Source organism: Rhipicephalus sanguineus, chromosome 2, assembly GCF_013339695.2.
Source record: "Rhipicephalus sanguineus isolate Rsan-2018 chromosome 2, BIME_Rsan_1.4, whole genome shotgun sequence".
NCBI lineage: Eukaryota > Metazoa > Arthropoda > Arachnida > Ixodida > Ixodidae > Rhipicephalus > Rhipicephalus sanguineus.
Genome location: NC_051177.1, coordinates 178,155,404 through 178,169,555, shown reverse-complemented (window position 1 = coordinate 178,169,555; position 14,152 = coordinate 178,155,404). Strand labels below are relative to the sequence as shown.

At 47.8% G+C, this 14,152-nt stretch overlaps 1 pseudogene; it reads left to right on the top strand.

The window, feature by feature from the left end:
* The first annotated feature begins 583 nt into the window (after positions 1–583).
* LOC119382053 (uncharacterized) lies at positions 584–11,246 on the top strand (annotated as a pseudogene).
* The last annotated feature ends 2,906 nt before the right edge of the window (positions 11,247–14,152 follow it).

The window sequence follows — 14,152 nt, the reverse complement described above, 5'->3', positions numbered from 1 at the left end:
CAAACCCGACTACATCAAAACAAGACAAGAAGTGGGCGTGGTAATATATTATAGTTCCGGGCATAATGGATTTATTATTAATCATATACAAGGGCTTTAGCTATGCTTCTTGCATGACGCGTTACAGCGATATGATGTACGTTAGGCATGTACTTCGCAAACTGTAATTATTGCAGAAATTACCAGCTCGTAATTGTATTAAGCTCCCTAAACGCGATGACGTGCACCAACATGCCACCCCCCTACAGCCCAGACCATCCGCTTGCATCCGAATTCGTGCTTTTTACTTGCTCTCTAACTAGAGAGCGAAAAATAAGTGGTATAGTCTGTCCTCGCTTCGTCTCATCTAACGCTAGGGCAAGGCATGAGGTATATTTTGTCGCTATTATTTAGATCGCTCCTTTGTTTACATGCTGCCAGGACTACCAAGGTGGTGCGGAACCGTAAAATTGGTTTGATGTAAATATAGCAGATGGCGCCACAACATTAGCGCTGGTGATGCTCCCACGATGAGAGACGCCCCGAATGCACAAAATTGTTTGCTGCACCGATAAGTTGCTCTTCCGCTCAAGACCAGTGTGCGATGGCCGCTGAAGGTGCGTAAAATGAATCTGCAAAGCGCTGCAGGACAAAGATCAACTGTTTTTCAAAACAAGCGAGATTAGTGGTGCTTAATGTGTTTGGTGCGGTAAAAAAAGAACTTGGTGAAAGGCAAGTGTGAACGCTGTCATAAAAAGAACTGCGTTCCTCACAAACGCCAGCGAACGCTCCATCTACAAATCGGATTCTGAACATCGAATAAACGGCAAGGTGGCGTCCCCGAAGAGGTTCTTGCGTGGCGATAGAGGACGTGAACGCAGAAGGAAACTCGACGATTTTGACTTGATCGTGCTGCGACAAGTGGTGCATGATCACTTCAAGAGGAACGAAATTCCCACGTTGCAAAAGCTTTCCTCTCACGTCACCAAATGTGAAACTGCCTTCACTTTCACCCGCAACCATGCATCGCATGCTGAGGACGATAGGTTTGCGGTTTAAGAAACGGTCCCAAAACGCCCTCCTTATTGAGGCATCTAACATAGTTCAGTGCCGATGCAAGTATTTACGGCAAATAGAAGAATCACGGCGGCAAGGACGGCCCATTTTCTAGACTGATGAAACATGGGTTAACGTAGGGCGCACGACAAATAAGGTGTGGGTCGAGGATAGTGTCAAAACTGCGGAACAAGCAAAAAAGGCCGGACCTTCAGTTGGCCTGCAGAACCCGAGCAGAAAGGAAGCCCGATTGATCGTGGCGCACTGCGGAAACGAGAATGACTTTGTGCAAGGTGCCGGAGAAATATTTCAAGCGAGAAAGGACAGAGGAGACAATCAGAAAGATATGGACAGCCCCCATTATGAAAAATGATTTGAAAAAACTCTACTACCATGCCTTCCTCCGAACAGCGTGCTTGTCCTCGCCAACGTGCCCTATCACCCCGTGAGGCAAGAAAACGTCCCCCGCATGAGTAACCTTAAAAGGAAAATGCAGGCGCGGCTTTCAGAAAAAGCGGTTCCGTGGAGTGACGATATGGTAAAGGCAAAACTGATGAAGCTTATTCAGACTGAATGTAGATGGTAACTCATATCGTATTGACTGCATTTCTGCTGCAGCCGGACACCTCGTTTTAAGGCAACCGCCGTATCGCTGCCAGCTCAATCTCATAGAGCTGGTGTTGAGCGACATGAAGCGTTTTTGTGGCTTCTGCGAACCAGGCATTTAAAATGGAAGAGGTGAAGAAACAAGTTGCAGGGGCCATAGCACAAATAATTCCGTAGAAGAGGAATAACTATGTTAAACATGTGGTTGAGGAAGAAGAGAAGATGAAGCAAATGGACCACATCATTGACGATGTAGTTGACAACCAACAAGCAGTCGTCAATTCAGGGCAGGACACAACTTCTGACGAGGACAATATGGACGATGAACACTTTGAATGGCAGTGACTATTAAAAGTTTAAAAAACTTCCCCATAACATTTTCTTTACCAGTTACGCAATAAACATTGCAGCACGAATATACGTTGAAGAGTATGTTTTGTTTATTCACTTATTGGTCAACTGAGGGCACGCACAGTACGTGACACATTGAGGCACCCACAAACTGTAACGGGACCTGAATATTGAGCTGCCGGGTCGTCAGTATCAAGCTACTTTCGGCAGTACCATAACTGAGCCTTTGGGACTTTAGTTGGAAGATGTAATGATACACGCTTCGCGAATGATATAAGATACGTAGCGTTCAAATAGCCACATGACGTGTAGATGGTGGCGACAAGGAGGGAGGTATTAGCCTTACTTATTTATTTATACATTCAGACATGAAAAAAACCCATGTCAACTGCGGAGAGCAAGTACCGAAAAAGCAGGCGAGCCGACGCCAAAGAGACGCTCAGCAGACTGCGAGCAGACTACACAACGCAGATGTATACATCTTGAGGGGCTTTCGCGTTTCCGAATGGCTAAGAAGCCCTCCAGCTTCCACACTGCTGCAAGGTACTTCTGAGATGGAGTATAGAGCTGTAAGACGGCGCAAGAAACTAAGGATCGCCACATACAGCACCGCTGCAGCACCTAACGACCCATGATCGCTTCTCGGATTCCTCGACGACCCCGCTGATCGAGGGATTGGCACCAGGCTTTGTCCCAAGCGTACACTTTCGGGTATCACTCAATACGATACCGATTCATGACTCCCCCATGACCAATCTTACATTTAACTTCCCCTCTCTAGGAGTTCATCATCTAAATGCAGAAGAACGTTGCATCATTCAGGTCAATACATTGACTTGTCCTCATCTTAAGCATCAATGCCGGTGGGGGCTAAAGAAGTAGTGCATTTCGCTTCATGCTGGTGCACATTGCAACTGCATCAATAAATAAACAGGTGAATAAATAAATAAATAAATGCGTCGTCGAAACCTTGACGTAAGGCAAATTCTAACACAGAGGCACTGCACACGAAGATGTCCGCTATCTCGGCCGGCCTATGCATACGCTGCAAATTTCCTGCACTAGGTCGCGCAGGCTCCTGGTGCGCTCAGCCACGCAGAAAATTACCGGCGCTGTCTCGGCCGGATACGCCATACAAGATGTGTGGTTCTCACGGCCCGGTAAGCCATACAAAAAATGAAGAAAGAGTGAAGTGAATGAACTGATTTTCGAAAGCACTTTTGGCTTCCAATATGAAGCTGCTTTATTGGCCTGTATATTATATCGTCTTCTTGAAATTTTGCTGTAGAGCAAAGGTTCTTACCTTCCCATATCGAGCAACAAGAACGAAATATTGAGGGTTAGCTCAACTGTCATGTAGCTTGCTTCGTAGCCGACATATTCAGACTTTACGTATAGTGTAGTACAGTTTCTCTCTCTAGTAGACACATGTGAAAGATAGACATCCTCCGTTGTGTGTATAACGTAAAAAAGACATTTAAATGACCGATGCGGCTCTCATCTCTCTTGTGATAGCAGCATTCGTTCAGAGTGAACCCAACCAACCTGCTTTTGATTGTCTTGTTTTCTTTCCTCAAGCAACTGCGTTCATCTGAACGTTTTATTTGAAATGCTTCCTTTCTGCTTTCTTTTAAATGCAGCTTCTTTCTCCCCTCTTTAATTCAATTTTTTCGCACCTCCGTGTTCCTTCAGCTCTTAGGCCCAGTCACCCTTTAGTCTTCCTTTGTTTTCTTTTTATAATATCACTAGAGCCTTGTTCCTCTACTGAGATGCTCAGAGACGCGACGTAGATGCCCATTTCCCTTGTGATTTCTTCTTTTGCCGATAACGTACAGCGACAGCAACACCATGTGACGTGATGTCAACCTATAACCCTTTGAAATCTCACACGCCAGTGATGACAAGGCGCCTTTCACAAAGATAGGTCCGCCATCAAAACGCCAGCCAGCTTGTCAGAGGCCATTGATTCCCCTTTATGCAGCCTCTATTCTACAACTGCCCATTGACCAACTCTTCCGAAGGGTTCCCAAAAAATGTGTTTCTAGTTACAACTTTCAGTAAGTCAGTGCCAAAGTACCTCCCCGTCGAATATTCAGCGCGGCATTTGAAACGATATTTTGTGTTGATGTCACTTTAAAACTTTTTTATATAGGGTTTGTAACGATTGATATTTAGACCGCAATCATTGAGACCGTAGCTGTATTCAATACCACCTTCGTTTGAGTCTTGTTGGGCTGTTTTATGGGCATATAGGTTAGCCATAACAAAAGACAATGAAATGAGAAAGCAAGTATATGAAGCAAGTGGTTCGTTTTGATGTTGACTACTGTGGATTAAAGAGACCATCAAATGTTTTTTCTTTCTTTAATTTGAGTGAGCGTTTAGGCTATTGCATTATCAAATCATTCCCATGTTAATTAAAGTGCAAAACCATGTATAAAGGGAACCACAGGCAACTAACCTTCACCATCCTACTTAGCAATGCTTTCCCTGCTTACAACGCTGTCCCGCTACGTTACAGGTTACATTTCGAATGACGAAAATATTCCTTTTCTTGATATACAAGGTCACCGATTTAACAACCCGATTTCATCGTGGTAATCAATTCGTTAAATAAAGGTTGAATCATACAATACATATTGGTGACTAAAATATTTGTAGGGTTTTAAATACTGCAACAACCTCGACTCGGCTGTTGGAAGCTTTCCCGGTTGAAATGCTGTAACAATCCACCGAGCCTATGTTAACGATCGGAATTGGTTATCTCATAAAAGGACATGTGCGTTTACGTGCATTAGAGCAGGTGCGATCAGAGTTGCTCCGAGATTCAAAAGTGGAAGCAACGGTTCGCAGGCACACAACAAAATGCACTGGAACGCACGAATCGTGTTGGTAAATAAAGAATTTACCGAATTCGACAACATTTTGTCTGTAAACAGAAACACAATTTTAACTTGTCGAATGTCGCTAGCGAACATTTTATTCCAGTGGTAAGCCTGTTTATCCAAACTATATAAACTTGGGAGAAAAAACACCAAAGAACGAAGTTTACAACCGCACACCTCAGTAACAAAAATAACATCACACTATTGAAAACTTTATCTAACAACAAATTTTAAGCAGACAAAGGAGAGAAAGAGAAGGGAAAGGCGGGGACATTAACCAGAAGATAGTATCCGGTGTGCTGCCCTGCACTAGGGTTGGGGAATAGCGGGTCCAAAGAGCGAGAGAAAATAAATAATTCAGGGGAAAAAAGAATTACACCCACCCACACACAAACACACACACACGCACACACGAGAGCGTTCCACTCAGAGTCGTCCTGACAGGCCAGTGGCTCGCAGGAAGCCGAGTAACGCTCGTAAGGCCTTCTGGGACGTTATGTCTGGACGATGGCGTAGTAGTCTTTGTTCTTAAGAGTCAAGTCGTCTAACATGTTCAAAGCATGAAAAGAGAGCACCTCTATATGCTATACTCCGGACAGCGTTACAGAACATGTCGGGCTGTTTATTCGTCGACGAAGTGTTCACAGGCGGCGTTGTTGGCCATCCCTATTTGGGCCGCATACGCATGGGTAAACGCTACGCCCAGCCATAATCTACATAGAACGGTAGGGTCACTCGGCAAAGTCATGATGGAAGTCGAAGGCTTAACGTGAGATGAAGTGAGTATATTCGTGCATTGATGAAATCTGGCTCATTCCAATTTGACGTGGTGCATTGGCGAGCGAGCACGCGGAGGTTGCGTGCAGCGTCTGTCCTGGAAAAATGATGATCTGACTCTGCAGTACACAGGGCTGCAGTTGGTGTTATTCTTGCTGAGTTGCAAATTTGTGCGCTTCGTTATCCCTTTTGCTTTGAACATTGAACATTAACAAAACAGAGATCAACATTTTCTTCAAGGACATTTAGACAACAGACAAATGCTCATTGTTAAAAAAACAATAATCCGTGCGGATTTCGGGATCACCTTGAAATGAAAAAACTCGTTCATGCAGGAACCCTTTGTCTTCAACTTCGTTCTTGGCCCAGGCGAAGAGCTGGTAATCCAGCTCAGCATGGTACACGAGGGCGAACTTGGACTCCGTCGTTTCGACTGCAGGCCCGCAGCCGGGGGGAGGCCTAGGGCCCGGGACTTCCCCACCTCCAAAAATATTGGTGTAGTAGGTGTTTTCCCCAACAATAAATAATAAATTAGGTTTTTTCTCTAGTCAAGCTTTTCAGCAAAAACGCTCCCCCCCGCCGCTCTTGCCCGAAAAATATTCTTAGCTACGGGCCTGTTCGGCTGTATACGTGGTAGTCGTTTGCTTGTAGTGCTCTGTTCGCCTCCGTCTCCGGTTACTTTCGGTTTGCATGTCACGGGTATTCCTGAAGCAGGTGTGTCAGTTAGTCCGGTACATTACAGAGCGACAGTGGCAGCTGTGGTCGTCGGGTAAAGGTAATGCGCCATCGTTCCATGAGTGCACGTGTTGCTTTATTGGCGTCTTATTGTCACATTATCTTCTTCTACCAGTTGTGGGTGCGATGGAGCATATGCCTCGCACTGCAGTCTGTGCTGGTCTGTGACCGGCGAACATGAGGTCTTTAGGGTCTCCGCCTATACTGCTGCGAATTGGACACTGTGGGGCGAGGGGAGCCCAGCTGACGTGCTCGTTGCGCTGTGGGCAGCTTTCTACCCATCTAGTCCCTCGTAGCACTGCGCAGCGGTAGGGGGACTAAGTTCTCCATACTGTAGGCCCTTGACCGCATCGGCTGAGATAAGCGCCCCTCGAGGAGTTTTTTGAGGTGGCGTGAAAGTCGGAGAACATTACAGCATCCCTGTATGTGATGGTGGCGATATCGATTACATCAAGGGCCACTGGGTTGCAATGGAGAATGACCCGAGCTTCGCGGGCACACGAGTTTGCTCCGAGCCAGAATTACGGTGGTCATGACAGGAAGACAGTGCGGAGCACGCTATAGCAGCGTTGACAAAAACCGTTACTAGAACGAGCATCGCGTCAGAAAAGCATGTACCTAAAAAGCATGACTAAAATATTTCTAAGATTTTAAATACAACAACAACCTCGAATCGGCTGTTGAAAGATTTTCCCATTGAGATGCTGTAACAAATGCACAATGCCTTATGTAAACAGCCGGTAGTTCTTGTCTCATAAAGGGACGCCTGTATTTACGTGCATTAGGACCAGTGTGAAAAGAGTTCCTCCAAGCTTCCATTGTGGAAGCCACGCTTTACGGGCTCACAGCAAAATGCACTAAGGCGCAGAAATCGTGTTGCTCATTAAAGAACTTCCCATGTTCGACAACATTTTGTCTGTATAACAGAAAAACAATTTGAACCTGTTGAATGTCACTAGTTAATACTTTATTTTAATAGTAAGCCTATTTATCAAAACTGTTGAATCTTGGGAGAAAAAAACACGACAGAAAGAAGCTTACAAGCGCACACCTCAGTAACAAGAACAACACCACACTAACGCAAACTTTCTCTAACAAATTTAAAGCAGACAAGATAGACAAAGAGAAGAGGAAGGCAGGGACGTTAACCAGAAGGTAGTATCCGGTGTGTTACCCTGGACTGGGGTTCGGCAACAGGGTGTTCAAAGTGAGACAGAGAGAGAAAATAAAAAAATAAGGAAAAACCGAATCATAACCAAGCACACACAAAACAGCGTTCCGCTCAAAGTCGTTAATAAATAAAGCGGGCAGTTTAAGAGCTGGTTGGGCTTTCTGAAAAGCTATCTTCCCGTAGACCGCACCATACCGTGTATGCCGCCAAGTGACCGACGTGGCGTATGAAATCGAGCCATTGTCTTTGTCCTCGTCTACTCAGTCCCGCACCGACATTGTTCGCTTTGTCCGTCTGAAGCCCTATCACATACCGGAACTCACCGACGCCTCTGTATAGTGACCATTCTCGCGACCGTCTTTGCCCTGGTGCACCGAGTCGGTGCTTTCACCGCCGGAGGGTAATGTTATGTGCCGCTTAAACAGAGGACGAAGAAGAGGAGGACGGGTTTGTTGCTGTTCCACCATCTTGGTTGTGACCCCGATCACTGCGATTGTGTGAATCAACGTTACTAGATCCTGCCAGTTCAAAAACTGCGGAGCTCCGCCTGACGCCGTTCTGTTGCGCTCCGCGTGGGGGCGCGCGCGACGGAGTTTGCCCTGCACGTTGCGGCAAGTCGCGCAAGTCGCGACAGACATGGACGGCCGGACGACCGTTGTAAACAGCCCGCTGCAGTGTGCTTGGTAACGTTTGCGCGAGTACCCGCAGACGTTTGTGGACTGTGCTGGCAAGTGTATGAACCATGCCACGCTGTTTCATGCCCGGGTGTAAAAGCGGGTACGATTTCGTTCTACCTTCGGGTGAGAAGAGACATTTTTTCAGGCCGCCCCGAGACGCCGAACGCCTTGCATCGTGCCTCGCAACGAATCGTGCCTCGCAACGTCTACGCCGGGGAGCCGAGCATTGAAATGAACTCGTTTGATGACTTGAAATGTTTGATCCGGTACATTGAAAAGATTTAGCTGTGCCAGGGATACCCTGCTGAAGAGTACCCGAAGATCGCATCATCACTGGTGGCCACAAAAGAAGGTGAAAAGTGGAGACGCAACACCTGCACTCTATTGAGCTTTAACGCTACATGTGCTCAATGTAGGACCTTGAACAAGCTTTTTCTGCAGCGTACAAAGCAGCGCGAAGACTGCAGGAAAAAGCAGAGTGTTTGCTTGAAGTCGCTTCGGCGTAGAGCAATTCGCGCGACCTCAAGGCGAGAAAAAATAAAAGAACTTGTTTTGGTGAAGAAGCAGCTGAGTGCCGTTACGGAGGAAGCAATTGACAGCACTCTTAGCGTTCTTCCAGCCAGGCAGCAGTTGGCCTTTGAGACAGCTGTCATGGCAGCGAAAGTGAAGTCGAGAAATGGCCGGCGATATGATGCCGAGTGGCTCATGACATGTCTGCTACTGCACATCTCAAGCCCGAAAGCCTACTCTTTGATTGCTGACATGCAACTGCTACCGCTGCCATCAAAAGCTCGTCTTCGCCAAATAATAAACGGCATTTCATGCAAATATGGCTTTAATCAAGTTGCGCTTCACAGCATCAAAGGCAATTTCGCTGATAAAGCAGATCTAAGCCGGCTAGGAGTATTGCTCCTTGACGAGGTCAAGTTGAAGCAGGGCGCCTCCTTCAATAAGGCCTCATGCAAAATGGACGGCTTTGTGAACTATGGCGAGGTTACAGCACCAAACTCAGATAAACTTGCCGACCACGCATTGGTACTGATGTGCGTGCCACTATTCGAAGATTGGGTGCAGCCAGTCGCCAGCTTTGCAACAAAGGGAGCAGCTCCTGGGAAAGTATTTACAGAACTTGTCATGAGTGCTGTTCTGGAACTTCATAAGAACAATGCATCAATGCTGGTTGTGATCAGTGACGGGGCTGGCAACAACAGACCTATGTGGAGCCAGTTTGGAGTTTCAGGCACACTTCATGCATCGCGCCATTTTATTGAACATCCCTGGGAGCCATCGCAGAAAATCTACTTCATATGCAATGTGCCACACATCGTCAAGTGTATTAGGTATCACCTGAGGAAGCACACATACGGAATGGTAAAGAAAAAACCATGCGCAAACGTTCAGTGCAGTTTCACAGTTTGATTTTGTTATTTCCAGGCAGGCAACCTTCGCATCAATTTTGGCCATTATGTGACACTCTGAAACAGAAGAATAAGGATGTCCGAGTCGTGCCGAAACTCACCGAGGCACATGTTGCCCCTGACAACTTAAGAAAAATGAGTGTCAGACTGGCTACTCAGGTAAAGTTTGTTTTTGTAAAAGCATGCTGTTTTTTTATTTTGTGAACTTACATGTGGAAAAAATGTAATGCTTTCTTGTACAGCTCTTTAGCCGTGGGACAGCTGTTGGAATACGCGTCTACAGGGAAGCAAAGGTCGCTGGCTTAGAAGATTCAAAAGGCACTGAGACGTTTACAAGAATGCTGAACGACGTATTCGATGCGCTCAACATAAAGCTTCCGTCCCGGGGAATCAGGCGCAATTCCAAGGAGATACAGGCAAGCAGCCCAACCAATCTTTCTGGAGCCTAGTATCACCAGTACGTATGCCGTCAATTGGCATCATTGTTCAATCAATTATATATATTTTTTTCAGATCATAAAGCAATTCTCGGACGTCTTAAATGTGGCTGAGAAAAATGCATTGGAGAAAGGCACAAAGCGTTTTGCCTCTCAACTGACAACGGAGTCCCTACGTGTAACGTTGTTGTCTACGCTAGACATCATCAGTTATCTCTTCAACAAGGACGCAGGGTACGTGTTGACTGCCAAGCTAAAGCAGGACCCCTTGGAGGTAGCACGAATTACTTTGCTTTTAATTTAGAATGTATTGACGCAATAGACTTTGCCTGTAATGATTGTTATTTCTCTTTCAGCGGCATTTCGGTCTCGCACGTTCATTTGGAGGTGATGAGTCGCACCCTACAGTCGTGAATTTTACACAGATTTGCCGCCTGTTGAGCCTGTACACACCCATCAAGACAGCGCTACCTGGAAGTGTTCAAGGCGAACCAAATGCTGTGCTCGTTTCTGTGGAAGACACGTTGAAGATCGCTGGAGAAGCTCACAGGTCAAAAAGAGCTAGCTTGCGCACTGACATTGAAGCTAGGCTACTGGAAATGACATCATTTCCATGTATTACTCCTGAACAAATGAGTGATGAGTACAGCTACTTCAGAGGTTCACCAGACGGCAGTGCTGTGTACTACTTAGCTGGATATGTTTACACAAAATGACCAAGCGTAAAGAGTGCCAGTTGTGTCTACAGGACGTTAGTTCAGAAGCTCCTCTCATTGGCTCTCATGCATACTTAAGTACATACCGGAGCTTCAAGGAAGGCAGCCTTAGGCACCCCAGCATCAAGATGCTACTCTTCATCTGAGTTGTAAATGAATCTATTTCAATTTCTCTTGATGAGGAAGGTCTCTGTGCGGACCTATTTTGGAAGGTCTTGGACGAGTTGGATGAGTGCGATCTGACGAGGCTGGGTTGCGACCAGCACAAGCCCACGTTCACGTGTCAGGTCCTGTATTTTTTCATCGTGACACGAATGCGTTTTTATACCAGGGATGTCAACCGACGCCTTTAAACCCGCGAGAAAGTTGCCATCGCCACCAAGAAAGCTCGCCTATTGTGAAGCCGTTGAACATTTGCATTGTGTGCGTGTGCCTTGGGCCTCGCCAATAAACGCATTTCGTGGCACTGAGGATAAAAGTTGCTCTTTCTTCCTCAGTTTTTGTTTGCAGTAACGAATATCCGCAAACATTGGCCGCACGTTTGCGGGCAGCTTCGCCGCTATAGCTTTGCTTTTCGCTGCTTTGCTTTTCAGCTGTCGGCAGTCCAGGAGGCCGGTCGCAGGCCTCCTGGACTGCCGACAGCTGGACTGAGAGCTCGTGGCTTTTAAGAGCCCTCTCCCAGTCCTCTTCTGTGCTGAACTTTGCTCTAAGTAACGCCGGGCACTGCCAGAGCATATGAGCCAGTGTGCAATTATCCGCCCCACAGCTAGGACATCCTGGATTTATGCCTTCAGCAAAGTGGCTAAACGCGCTGCGAGACGGGAAGGAACCTGCCTGCAGCATCCGGAGAACCGACGACTGCGGCCTAGTAAGCTTGGAATGCGGGAGGGGGTATCGCCGCCTTGACAGTTGGTAGTGCGAAGTAACTTCGTTGAAGGTGCCAAGTGGATCCCTGAAGCTCTCCGTGAAGCCGCCTCCGGACTCGCCCGCACCGCCGCGGCACGTGATTTCTCGCGCACGGTTATGGGCAAGTTCGTTGACGTTGGCAACTGTCGGATGAACCCTTGACCCCATGTGGGCCGGGAACCAGGTAATTGTGTGAAAGCCTCCTACATCCCTCGAACTGAGAATAGCGGCAGCCTCTCTTGAGACCACACCCGAAGCGAAGGCCCGGAGGGCAGCCCTAGAGTCGGTGAATATCTCAGGACGCGAAGGGTCCTTCATAGCTAGAGCTATCGCTACCTGCTCTGCTACGGAGGCAGACACCTTCCTAACGGAAGCTGAGTTGAGTACGCGACCGCGATAATCAACAACCACGGCCGCAAAGCTGTCCGAGCGGCCATACTTCGCGGCATCGACGAAAGCCACCTTTCCCGGGGATTTAGCTACGAAGCCAAGCAGAGACTTCGCCCGTGCCGTTCGCCGGCCAACATTGTACCGCGGATGTACATTACGCGGGAAGGGTTCCACCTCATATGTACCCTTCATTGAGATATCTTCTGTTCCGCACTGCCCGTATGATGACATCCAAGCGACTGTAGGAGACGCTGCCCAGCCTTGGCGGAGGAGAGCCGCGCGACCTGAGCTAGTTGCTGTGCCTCAATCACCTCCGAGAGGGTGTTGTGCATGCCCAGGTTCATGAGCATGTCCGTGCCGGTACTCATGGGGAGTCCTAGCACCCTTTTAATACTTTTCCTCACTAAAGTGTCGAGTTTATCCTCCTCGCGTTTAGACCAATTTAGAGATGATGCGACGTAAATATTATGGCTCATGAGGAACGCGTGGTAGAGCCGAAGGAGATTACTCTCCCTCAGCCCTCCCCTGCGGTTTGAAACCCGTAAAATAAGCCGAATCATGTTCTCCGTCTTGGAGGTGATGCGGGCCAAAACCTGTGTGTTTCTGCCGTTGCATTCAAGAAGGAAGCCTAATACCCGAATGCAGTTCACTCTGGGAATCGCTTGCCCGTCCCTTGTGGTTAGCGCAATCTGTACCCGATCAAGCGGTGAGTGGGGCCTCCTCCCACGCCTAACAGGTCTGTAGAGAAGCAACTCCGATTTGGAGGGTGAAAGCCGAAGCCCTGTACCCTCCAAAAAACTTTCTGTGATAGACAGTGCCGTCTGGAGCGCTTCCTCCACCTCAGCATCCGAACCTCCCATGCACCAGGCAGTAATGTCGTCGGCAAATAGGGCGTGGTTTGTATTGGCTACAGTGGAAAGACGCTCCGAGAGGCCTTTCATGGCTATGTTGAACAAGAGAGGCGAAATTACCGCACCCTGTGGCGTGCCCCTCGCACCCACGGTGAAGGTTCCCGATTTTGACTGCGCAATCTTTATGGTTGCTTTTCGGTCCCTGAGGAAGGCGCGAACATAGGCGTGGAACCTTGGTCCCAACCCCATGCTCTCGACCGCCTCCAGGATGAACTTATGTGAAATAGTATCAAACGCTTTGGCGAGATCTAGGGCCAATATTCCCCTAATATCTAGGGTTTGTCGGTCGATAATTTGCCTCTTAGGAGCATCACATCCTGGGTGGACAGACCCGGCCGGAAGCCTACCATGTTGTGTGGAAAGAGCTCTTTATCCTCGACATACCGAGAGACCCTGTTGTGTACCGCATGCTCCATCCCTTTCCCTACGCAAGATGTTAGGGAGATGGGACGTAGGTTCTCCTTGGCGAGTGCCTTGCCCGGCTTGGGAATGAGTACCACCGAGGCGGTCTTCCAGGCCTCCGGCACTCAGCCTTCTGCCCAGAGGAGATTGACCGCCTCGGTTAACTTATCGATGGAACTATCATCGAGATTACGCAGCAGCCTGTTCATATTTCCGTCAGGACCCTGGGCTGAGCGATTATTTAGCGCATGAAGCACCTCTTCGATCTCAAGTTTCGTAAAGGGCGAGTCGATTTCTTCCAGTGGCCCTCCCCGGTAGTCCGGGTAGTCCCAGTCCCCGGAGGGGCCAATCGGAAGGTATCGTTCTGCCAATTCCTTAAGTACAGTCGTGTCATCGACTCCACTGCTCCTCTTTGCTTGGACTAATCGGTCAATTGCCAACCTCTGATTACTTTTCGAGTTAGTTTCATTGAGGAGTACCTTCAAGAGATTCCACTTGCCTCCTGTGCGCATCTGTCCGTCTACTTTTGAGCAAATTTCATTCCACTGCTGCTTAGATAACTCCTGACTGTAGTCATCGATTTCTTTATTGAGAAGGGCTATGCGCTTACGCAGCCTCCTATTGAGCTTCTGTGTGCGCCATCTCTCAACCAGCCATTTTTTAGCCTCCAACAAATGCGCAAGACGCGAGTCCATTGCATCCACCTGTAGGTCAGTCTGGACCGTCTTGGTTGCG